This window comes from Panthera uncia, chromosome E1, assembly GCF_023721935.1.
Source record: "Panthera uncia isolate 11264 chromosome E1, Puncia_PCG_1.0, whole genome shotgun sequence".
Taxonomy (NCBI): Eukaryota; Metazoa; Chordata; class Mammalia; order Carnivora; family Felidae; genus Panthera; species Panthera uncia.
In genome coordinates this window covers 16,744,211-16,754,901 of record NC_064814.1, presented here as the reverse complement: position 1 = coordinate 16,754,901, position 10,691 = coordinate 16,744,211, and the positions used below count along the sequence as shown (strand labels likewise).

At 40.9% G+C, this 10,691-nt stretch overlaps 1 protein-coding gene across 10 annotated transcripts in view; it reads left to right on the top strand.

Moving 5' to 3' along the window:
* Positions 1 to 1,931: 1,931 nt before the first annotated feature.
* The window catches only part of STRADA (STE20 related adaptor alpha), a 28,607-nt gene continuing 19,847 nt past the window's right edge, over positions 1,932 to 10,691 (top strand). For 3 of the 10 annotated variants that reach the window (XM_049636360.1, XM_049636357.1, XM_049636359.1), the window contains exon 1: positions 2,578 to 3,430. The gene's annotated coding sequence lies outside the window, so the exon portion shown is untranslated. Of the gene's footprint in view, positions 2,476 to 2,575; positions 3,431 to 4,635; positions 4,802 to 10,691 lie in introns of those variants that run through there. The other 7 variants (XM_049636353.1, XM_049636349.1, XM_049636352.1 and 4 more) reach the window with 5 other exon arrangements.

Below are 10,691 nucleotides of genomic sequence, written 5' to 3'. Positions count from 1 at the left end.
TTTGCTTTACTCTCTTTTGCTTTCCTTTATCCCAATGGAAACCAAGCAGATCTTCTCAGAGTTCTCTAATTTTAGCTGCAAAATCTGACAGGGTATTTTGGAATGAGGCGTGGATGATATACATTTCTGTTTCCTTAGTAATAGAACATTTCCCTGTCATGCACTAGCTGTGAAACTCGTTTCTTTAGATGGGAAGTAGACCAAAGGAAAACACTGATTGGTATTTCATTCCACCTGTCCAGTGGGAATAGGCAACGTGAAAATTATTTAGAGCAGTGTTCTACAGCAGATTTATTGGTTTTCGTGGGACGAGTAAAATACTGTATTATCCCAGATTCTCTTTCCTTACTGTTCCTATTTCTACTTATCTTGAAGGATTTTAAAGGATGTCAAAGGGAGGGGGCAGTTCTACCCAATAGGAGTGGCTTCTAGTACAGACTGCTAAAACAATAGTGAAAAGTATTACTTTTCTCCGTTTCTGGAGTTTGGTGACCAGTAAAAGATTTATTTGCATTTGGAAGAAAGTGTAATGTTTTAATCTTTGGACAAGCTAAATGCCATCTCCTCAGCTCCATTAACTGAGAAGTAATACCGATTTCAGAAGAAAACTGACTTTTTTTTTTCCTAAAAGGCGGAAACTTGCATCTACCATACCACTTTTAATGGCTATTATGTTTTCATTTTCATCTTTTAAAATTAACTGCCTTCTTTAACTTCATCTATTTGGTCTTATCCAAATAGTATAACTTTTATTTACTTAAAAGACACCCAAGCCTTTTTAAGTGATTAGTTCTGTGGAAGTTACATTTGGAAACCAGATAGTTCATCTGCCTAGGTTATTGTATCAGTTTTGCTTGAGGGAGAACTCTTAACTGCTTTCCTATCACATTTTGAACTTAAGTGCTCAAATAGCTTTCTTCTGCATCTTTTTTTTGCATGTAACTGTATCACTTAGAAAGTTTGTAGCCAAGCTGGAAGCTAGTTTTCCGCTTTAGGAAAGAGCCCTGGGTTTGTAGGCAGGGACCCTGGTGCGGTCTTAGTGTTTGAACAAGTCTGTTTCCTCCTCTATAAGTGGGCATTATCCACTCTTCCCCCTTCTGAAATGGCTCTTCAGAGGACCCAACAAACACCATGTATAATGTGTTTTGACATATAAGGTGTTCTACAAGTTAAATAATCCCGCCCAATTTATTAAAACCAAGTATCATGAGCATTTCTCTCACTTGAGTATTCTAGGCAATTGGTTTTACCTTACCTTTCTAATCATTTATCTTGAAGAGGCCATTGCACTTAGTTTAAACTGGATGCGCAGAGTTCAAAGCAAAACTTGCCCATAACAAGTCAAAAGCAAAGCAGGAAGACTTTGTAAACTCTGAAAGTTGACCTTCCATTAACACTGGTTTTCTAAGCTGTCTGGATTTAGGAGATGCTTTCGCAAGGAAAACTAAAGTGAGTGGAAATTTGCTCCCTGAAACAGTCACAAAGTCTGCGCCAAAAGTTTCTCTAGCTAGCTTTTGCGGGCAGTCATGAAGATGGTGAGACCTTGGAGCCTCCTTACCTGATTAACATCCAGTTAGAAAATGACAGCTGGGGCGCCTGGGTGGCTTGGTCGGTTGAGCGTCCGACTTCGGCTCAGGTCATGATCTCACGGTCCGTGAGTTCAAGCCCCGCGTCGGGCTCTGTGCTGACAACTCAGAGCCTGGAGCCTGTTTCGGATTCTGTGTCTCCCTCTCTCTCTGCTCCTCCCCTGTTCATTCTCTGTCTCTCTCTGTCTCAAAAATAAATAAATGTTAAAAATAAAAATAAAAATAAAAAAAAGAGAAAATGACAGCTGCCTGACCACAGGTGGTGGGCGGGGCCTCCGTATTTAAATTCCTCATTGTGACGGCTGCATCACTTGGCATCTCTAAAGGCACTGACCTTTCTAGCACCCTCAATTGCAAAGACCACATGTGAAGGTCTTTTCTGAAGAACTCGCCAAGAATTTGACTTCATTTTCTACCATCTTGCTTTGTCAGTTTAACATCTGCTGCAGAGAGCGCCATCCTAATTTGAAAATGATAGAATAGGGGCACCTGGGTGGCTCAGTTAAGCAGCTGTTGATCTCAGCTGGGGTCTTGATCTCTGGGTTGTGAATTCAAGTCCCGTGTTGGCCTCCACTGGGCCTGAAGCCTACTTAAAAAAGAGAGAGAAAGAGAGAGTAGTGAGGGCCGTGCTTTGGAATGTTAAAGGACTAGGTAACATCAAAGTGCGGTATGTAAAATTGAATGAGGCCCCGAGGCGCGTTATCAGTCACTAGGCAAAGTTCACATTGAGTTTCAGCATCATTTATCCATCAGTTTGGATGCAGCAGAACTTCTCCCCCATCTTGGAAGTTAGACCAGCACAAATCTGTGTCCAGGGTCAGAGTTGCGAAGAGCCAGTGTTCAATACTTGATGGGCTACCTAATTGTGGGCACACGCCCCACCCCGAGGGTAAGTCACTGGAAAAAACCGCAGTCTCAGATCTGTCTCACTTGGTTGTGTCTTCTGTCAAGACCAACACAGCTCGGCTTAGGCTTGACGGGTTTCTACAGAACGTCTCTCAGAGTTGTGCACTGGGAAGGATCCAGGGACGTAAAGATCCAGAAGGGGGAAAAAAAAATTCGCGTTCGTTGAGCTATTTTTCCTCCTTTTACAAATAAGGAATCTGAGGCACAGCGAAGGAGTGGGTTTCCCCTTTGCAGCTTGTTTGGTGCTGGAAGGGCGTTTGAGAGGTCTTCAAAGAAGAGTGCGAAACAGCTTTTTCCATTGAAGTTCTGCCACACAAAATGAGAAAAAAAAATTTCTTTTTAAAGTAGCCAAGTCATCAGCTATTCGCCCTACTCTAGTCCCTCTGACTCTTCATTATTGAAATTATCCTACTTCCTGCTGCAGGGGGCGCGGAGGCTCCCGGGAGCTCTTGTCGAACCCCACAGGCCCCACCGAGGACGAGCTAATGCCTTCGGCTTCCACACACATGGGGGAAAAGATCCCTTCTGTTACAGACAGACTGCGTCTGATTCCGTCAAGGACCGAGCTAACTCTGAAGCGAAGAAGCGCATTCTACGCGGCCGCAAAGGAAGGCCCTCCACAAGGGCTGGACGCCCCCGAGGCGACGAACCAACCGCTGGGGAGCTGCCCCGCTGGTTCGCGGCTGCGGGGGTGGGGCGGAGCTTCCTCACCTGCCTGGGCCGGGGGGGCGGAGCTTCCGTGCTCGCGCGGGCTGAGCCGGGGCGGGGTGGAGCTCTCCGCCACCAGCCCTCCCCGGGTCCCGCTACTGCGCATGGCACGTTGCGTACCTTCTCCCCCACCCCCTCCCACCCCCCAGCAACCGGCCTGGCTGCGCGGCCCTAAACTCAGGAGGCGGAGCTGAGACGGGGTCGGGACTGCTTGCTAACTCCAAGACCAGGTACCGGGCTGGCGGGGCCGCCTGGTGCGCTCCAGGACCAGTTCTTTCTCGCCCTGACGCCGATTCCATCTCCTCAGGGGCGGGCCTTCGTCAGATCGGCCATCCCGGCCCCCCCTCACCCTCCACGGGCCCCTTTTCACCCAGTTCCTCGATTCCCGCAATGAGGGACTGCAGCCTGAGAGCAGAATAGGCTTGGGCCTGCCCGGGAGACACCGGAGCGGAGTTGCCGGGAGAGGCGAGCGCCTGCTTTCCGTACCCATCTTCCCCCCCCCCCCCCCCCCCCCCCCCTCCCGGGTGGGGACCCTGGGGCCCAGGTGTCAGTTTGTCCTGCTCAAAGAGGCGGCCGATCCTGTGTTGACCTTTTCCGCTCCCCCCCGTCCCCCTCCCTCCCCGATCCCATAACCCCAATTTCCATCTATCCCAGGCTGGACAGGCAAACCCCCTTAGGAGAGCGATTTAGGTGACTCCCTGAATCAGCAAAAACAAAGAGCTGCTAATTGTCTTGTTTTCCAAGAATGTTTCAGCACCCACAGTAGATTTGGGGTGGAGATGGGCGGTGGGGGTAGGGAAGTGAGCTCGAGGGAAGGGGAGTGGTTAAATAAAATTGTTCAAGTTTCCAGGAAATGGGGAACTAATTTATCAGCCCAGCTCTCTGTTAAGATATCCTAGCATATTCTAATTTGATTCCCTCAAAGAGGAAAAACCATTAGTATTGGTCCCTTTCTTATTGTATACTACCTGTTGAAGTAGAACCGTATTCCAATACGTATTTGAGGCATTAAGACAGTTCTTCACTGACTGATTGATACTGTCTAAAGACACCCAAGACTTTCTTGTCCCTGAGAATTGAAAGCAAGTCTCACCCGGTTACCTGCCTTAGGCCAGGATCCTATTCAGCCATTAGTTACAGTGCTGAACTGGTTAAGTCTGTTCCCCCAGCCTTTGATGAGGTTTCTTAGAATATTGTGACTCAGATGCAGTGTTTATAGTTGTAACCCCAGACATTGAAGAAGTTTAGGAAAGCAGTGACAAAAATAGGGAAAAAAGAAAAATAAATCAAGGCAAATGAATTATTTCTATACTGTTTGTCATCTGGTCAGCAGCATTGTCAAATCAGGCGATGTCTTCTCAGTCATCTTTGTATCTTCACACACACAGTCTTGACACTTCTCCCTATGTTTCTATGTTACCACTCTGGCTTCTAGAGCATGGGCTTTGGAACAGATCTAACAAGTCCTCTACCACTTGCCTGTGGGGAATTTGGGGCATTTAACCTCTTTGAGCTTTAAGTTCCTGATCTGTAAAACGAGGATGATAGTACTTATTGTGAGCTGATCTCTGTGAAGCGTTTGGCACAGATCCTTGCACATAGTAAGTTCACCATAAATGCTTACTGTTTTTTTTTTTATTTTAACTATTAATAATTTAACAGATACGGGAGTGCCCATATTATGTGTTGGGCAGAGTAAAGCAATAGTGAACAAGACTCTTGGCAGTTAACATTGTGGTAGGTGTAAGGATTGAATACTGAGACTGAACACGTAACATGAGTGGGGGCAGGGGGAGCGGTGGTCAGGGAGAGCTTCTGTAGCACAGGACATCTGAGATGAGTAGTAAGCAGTGACAAGTCAAAGTTAACCAGGTTGGAGGAGCAAAAGTGGTCCAGTAAGGGAAGCAGAACCTTTAAAGTTTTTCCTTTGGGCTCCATTTCCTACCTGCCTTCAAGTGCCATGTCCTAAGTATGGACCTATCCCAAGGCTTGCTGCCCAGCCTGCTTTTCTCTCCCCATTTTCTCCTTTGGTGAGTTTGTCACTTGTAGAGCTTTAGCTGCTAACTCCCAAGTCCACATAGCCATCTCTAATGTGTCTCTTCTAACTGACTGCTACACCTTCCCATTTGGGATGCATAACTACTTTCTCAACCTCCTTATGATTTAAAAACTCGAACTCATCGTTCCTCTTAAACCACTTCCACCTCTGGGTTTCCTGTTTTGTCGCTGACACACTACTCTTTCCCAGTTCCTTGGGCACAAAAAAATCAGGAGTCATCTGAGTTGTCCACAAGTAGAATGGGTTCCCTGATAAGGTAGAGTGTCTAGTGGGGGCAGTTTTCAAGCAGAGGTTAAAAGTAACCTTACATTCAGGAGTTTGTAAAAGCTGTTCCTCTGAAGGGTGGAGGATGGGCTAGATGACTTAGGGTGTCCTTGCTAATTAAATATAATTTCTTTATTTTTCCTTATCCCCTGTCCATCTATTTCTTACCATTCCTTCTCCTACAGGCTCTTATCACCCCAAATATGGTCCACTGTAATTGTGTTCTAACTGGCATTCCTTTCTCTGGGTTTTTTCACCTCCCCTTCTCCCATCCCTTTGCAGATTAATATTCCTTAGAATGTTCCTTCCAACAAGGCTTCTCAAACATTAGTCAGTACGATGGTGCACAGATCAGCAGCATTACCATCATCTGGAAGTTTTTTAGAACTACCAGGCCCCACTCCAGATCTCTAAATCAAAACCTGCAATTTTAGCAGTATCCTCAAATGATTTGAATGCATAATAAAGTTTGAGAGACACTTAGACCGCTGTTCTGTGTTTGTCACCTTTCTGTTCAAAACCTAGTTACTTCCTACCGCCTGGTGAAGAAAGTCGATACTCTTAGCATTCACATAAGGCCTCTTCATTGTTCTCATATATGTGGACTTGTGCTCCTATAACTGGCCTCACATTAAGTGGAGAGTATGCAAAGTGCCAACACATTTGTCAGTGTATTTGGTTGGTCATTTAACATTACTGAGTGCCTACCATGTGATAGGAACTATTCTAGAAACTGGGAGATACATGTGTGGACAAAACAAAGAATGTACTAAAAATCAGTAGTAATACTATTTCATGCTTGGAATTGCTGTTTTCTTTAAGTTGTATTTGACATTCAAGCCCCCCCCCACCATCCCTTCCATAAAACTATTCAGGTCCCTTGTCTTTTCCCTTTGCTGAACACCATAATGAATTGCCCGTTTCTACTTGTGCATTCCCCAGACTTGCTGGATTAAAAGTTTTGAAGGGGGGAGTTTGAGCATCCAAAGGTTTTTATAACTAACAAGTTAATTTGAAACACATCCTGGTTTGGGAGCCAATGGTTCAGATAATTAATGAAGCTGTTGGTGTGGTGGTCTAGGACCAGTTTTTAGGTTTGTTATATTAGTTTATACAATGTTTTGGGATTGACTTTATTTTCTATTGCTAGTATTTTTCCAGAGCATAGGCAGTTCCTTCAGATAAAAATCATCTTTTTATCTACATTAATATTCTATTTTCTTTCTGTTGTAGACTACATACGGATGTGGACTTTGTTTCCTCTTAAATTTCTTTTGCATGATGCTTTGTGTTTCATGTTATTAAATAATGTATATTCTAATAATCTTTTTTTCTTCAAATTCAGTCAATATGTTTACTATTTAATGCCAGGATAAATGATTCTTAACATGATGGTGATCTTCTGTAAGAAAATTAGGATAGGGGTGAAGATAAATGCAATTTGATAAACAAAACAAAACAAAACAAAACTATAGATGATTTTGAAAGGCCTCCTCTCTCCCCTGGATTGAAAACTATTTCTTTGATTTCTCTGAAGCAGTTCTAAGGATTCCTAGAAAAAAAAGGAGGAATTTGGCAGTGGTTTTTTTTTTTTTCTATACTATTCAAAAGCATTTCTGATTATTTTAGTCATTGGACTTTTTTTTATAATTAAAAAAATTTTTTTTAATGTTTATTTATTTTTGAGAGACAGAGACAGAGTGTGAGCAGGGTAGGGGCAGAGAGAGAGGGAGACACAGAATCCGAAGCAGGCTCCAGGCTCCGAACTGTCAGCACAGAGCCCCACGCGGGGCTCGAACCCACGAACCATGAGATCATGCCCTGAGCCGAAGTCAGACACTTAACCAACTGAGCCTCCCAGGTGTCTCTCGTCATTTGATTTTTAAAATCATTTTTGTTGTGGGGTGCCTGGGTGGCTCAGTTGGTTAAGTGGCTGACTTCGGCTCAGGGCATGATCTCGTAGTTCGTGAGTTCGAGCCCCGCGTCGGGCTCTGTGCTGACAGCTCGGAGCCTGGAGCCTGCTTCGGGTTCTGTGTCTCCCTCTCTCTCTGCCCCTCCCCTGCTTGTGCTCTGTCTGTCTCTCTCTCAAAAATAAACATGAAAAAAAATTTTTTTTTAAATCATTTTTGTTGAGATGTAATTTACCCTCAATAAAATACACCTACATTAAGTTAATGGTTTTGTTGAGTTTTGACAGATACACTTAGGTAACTACCATGTAATCAAAATACAGAACATTTTCATCACCCAAAAAGTTCTTTTTGTTGCTGAGTAGTATTCTGCTGGTATATATACTACATTTTTTTTTTTCATTTACCAATTGATAGACGTTTGTTTCCAGTTTGGGGCCAATTGTGAATAATGCTGTTATGAACATTCATATGCAAATCTATGTGAACATATGTTTTCATTTCTTTTGAATAGACTACCTAGGAGCAGAATTATTTGGTCATAGGAAGCTACTAAATTATTTTCCAAAGTGGCTATACTACTTTGTATCCCTATCCCCATATATCCCCATTAATGTATGAAAGTTCCTGTTGGTAACTATCCTTGTCAAGCACTTGGTATTGTGAGTTTTTATTTTCAGCCATTTTGGTAGGTGTGTAGTAGTATCTCATTGTAGCTTTATATACATTTCCTTGATGACAAGTGATGTTGAGTACCATTTCATGTGCTTAGTGGCCATTCCTGTATCTTCTGTACAAATCTTTTGCCCATTTTTTAAATTGAGTTGTTTTATTGAATTGTAGAAGTTCTTTAAATATTCTGTATATAAAATGTTATGTACACACACACACACACACACACACAGTTTTCTCCCAACTTGTTCATTTTCTTAGTAGTATCTTTCAAAGACAATTTTTTAATTTTCATAAATTTATCATATTTTTCTTTTTCCTTTCATGCTCTTGATATTCCTTTTTTTTTTTAATTTTTACTTACCCTAACATCATGAAGATTTCCTCCTCTGTTTTATTTAGTAGTTTTAACTTTTTCTTTAGTTCTGTGATCCATGTCAAGTTAATTTTTGTGTATGGTGTAAGGTAAGGGTCAAAGTTCATTTTTTCTAAATAGATAGACATTTGTATTCGATTATTTTTCCCCATGGAATTACTTTGTCCTCTCTCTGGAAAGAGATCTATTTCTGGATTCTCTACTCTGCTTCATTGATCCATTTGTCTATCCTTAAACCAAAGTACACTGTCTTGATTACTATAGCATTAAAGTAAGTCTGATCAGGTATCATAAGTCTTCTAATTTTGTTCTTTTTCGAAATTATTTTGGCTATTTTAGGTCCCTTGTATTTCTGTATAAATTTTAGAATCAGCTTATCAATTTCTTTTAAAAAGTCTGCTGGGATTTTGATTGAGATTACACTGAATCTATAGATCAACTTGGAGGGAATTGACATCTTCACAATATTGAGTCTTCCAATCTATGAACATGGAATATCTCTTGTTTAGCTTATCTTTAATACCTCTTAGCAATGTTTTATAACTTTAAACATACATATCTTATTTATAATTTAAGAAAACGCTCCTAATTATTTTATGTTTTTGTTGATACTGTAAGCTTTCATTTTTTTAAATACATTTTCTACTAATTCATTGCTAGTATATAGAAGTACAATTGTGTTTTGTAATTGACCTTCTTTCTAAATTCATTTTTTAGGTCTAATGTCTTTTTTGTAAAATATTTATAATTTTCTATGTATACAATCACGTTGTCTATGAATAAAGGGTTTTAAACCTTCTTTTCCAATTTGTATGCCTTTTGTTTCTTTTTCCCTTTTTGCATTGGCCAAGACCACCAGTACAATGATGAACAGAAATAAATGATGATGAGATAACAAGAAAATTCTTGTTTCGCTTCTGTTCTTAGAGGGAACTCATTAATTCTTTTTACTATTAAGTATGATGTTAGTGATACATTTTTTATGCATATCTTTTACCAAGTTGACTTGGTAAATTCTATTTCTATCTTGTTCCTATTTGACTATTCCTAGTTGCCTGAGAGTTTCTTTTAAATCATGAATGATGTTGAGTTTTTTCAGATGCTTTTTCTCCATCTATTGAGATGATTGTATGTTTTTCTTGTTTATTCAAGTAAAATTACATTGATTTTTTTTTTTTTTTAAGTAAGCTCTACACCCAGTGTGGAACTTGAACTCGCGACCCTGAGATCAAGAGTCGCATGCTCTACCAACTGAGCCAGCAAGTGCGCTTCATTGATTCACTTTTTAAAATTCCTTAAAATTGGTTGTTTTTTATTTGCAAACAACTTCGGACAAAGACAGTTTGTACACATTGATTCATTTTTTAATGTTCAAACTGTCTTTCATTTCTGAGATAAACCCTATGTGGTCATGATGCATTAAGCTTTTAGCCATTCTAGATATAATCTTAACTATAAGCAAACATAAAAGAAGATCAGGATGACATGAAAAAAGATACATTTGAGAAATGGCAGAAGGTCTTGGAAATGTGTAACCAAGATTTAAAAATTAATAGAAGGGTTAGAAAATAAAATGGAAGGAATCTCTTGGAAAAGAGAGTTGTAAGATAGGAGTGAAACAAGCATAAATTAATTCTAGGTAATTCTAGAAGTAAGTCTTCAACTATTAGGAATTCTGTAACATGAAAACAGAGAAAGTGAAGGAGACAAAATTATCAAACAAATAATACAAGAATATTTCTCAGAATTGGAAGATCCAGATTTCCACACTAAAAAGGTTGTTGCAGGGTTGCCTGGCTGACTCAGTCAGTAGAGCATGCGTCTCGATTTTGGGGTTGTGAGTTCAGCAACAGGGGGATGGAGGGCCTTGGAAAGGCAACCTCCAGGGAAAAATTGGAATGGATGAGTTTGAATGTATGAGAAAATATATTGATAAGATGAATAGCAGAGATATTGAAGTACTCAGAAAAAGTTAACTATAGCTATATGGGAAACCAAGCAAGTGAAAAAGAAATGAATCCGTTATTAACTTTAGGAAAACAAATGGTGTACAAGAAGAAAGACATAGTCGTCTCTGTTTGCCTCAGCTCTAAACCATGTTTCCACAGTCATAGCAATGTAAATGCAGACTGTTGATTTAATAAAAAAATTATGCTCGAATTATGTTGGAAGAATGAAGGCAGGAAACTAGGGTGCAGGAAGGTGATATA